The sequence below is a fragment of the Frankliniella occidentalis genome, unplaced genomic scaffold, assembly GCF_000697945.3.
Source record: "Frankliniella occidentalis isolate FOCC.00 unplaced genomic scaffold, Focc_3.1 Scaffold196, whole genome shotgun sequence".
Classification (NCBI taxonomy): Eukaryota; Metazoa; Arthropoda; class Insecta; order Thysanoptera; family Thripidae; genus Frankliniella; species Frankliniella occidentalis.
The window spans coordinates 129,918-130,368 of NW_026267322.1; the positions used below are offsets into that span (position 1 = coordinate 129,918).

The 451-nt window shown below is 48.3% G+C and overlaps 1 long non-coding RNA gene across 1 annotated transcript in view; it reads left to right on the top strand.

Moving 5' to 3' along the window:
• The window catches only part of LOC127750486 (uncharacterized), a 4,670-nt gene extending 4,442 nt beyond the window's left edge, over positions 1–228 (top strand). The window contains exon 3 of the long non-coding RNA XR_008011710.1: positions 144–228. This is a non-coding gene — a long non-coding RNA (uncharacterized LOC127750486). The remainder of the gene's footprint in view (positions 1–143) is intronic.
• Positions 229–451: the final 223 nt, after the last annotated feature.

Consider the following 451-nt stretch of genomic DNA (forward strand, 5'->3'; position numbering starts at 1 on the left):
CGGGCCCTCCGCCAGGCCTACTCGCTGGTCAACGTTCTTAGCTCCAAGTTGTAATAGCACGTGGTGCAGTCTGCAGTTCGGCAAACCTTTCTGGACGTGCTGCACCGGATCATCCGCACGACCGGATGCAGGCGTGCGGACAGGTTGCATACTTTTCCGACCAAGGGGCCGTAGTACAGTATGCACTACGAGAAAAAGTACGGCCTAGAACACCCACTCTATATATGTCAATGGAAACCTACTCGCTCTTCGCTCCCCTTGGGGGAGCCCTATATGGAATGGATCTCTATTCGACAAATTGCCTTCCCAGAAGTAATCTTTTTGCAAGACCAAAAAAGAGGCCGTGCGGGAAATATGTGATGTGTCTGACGGAAGAAAAATAAATTTTAAAAACGATTTGCGTTTTTGTCGATCGAAAACAACGATCAACTCGTGATTTTTGCCCAATTTA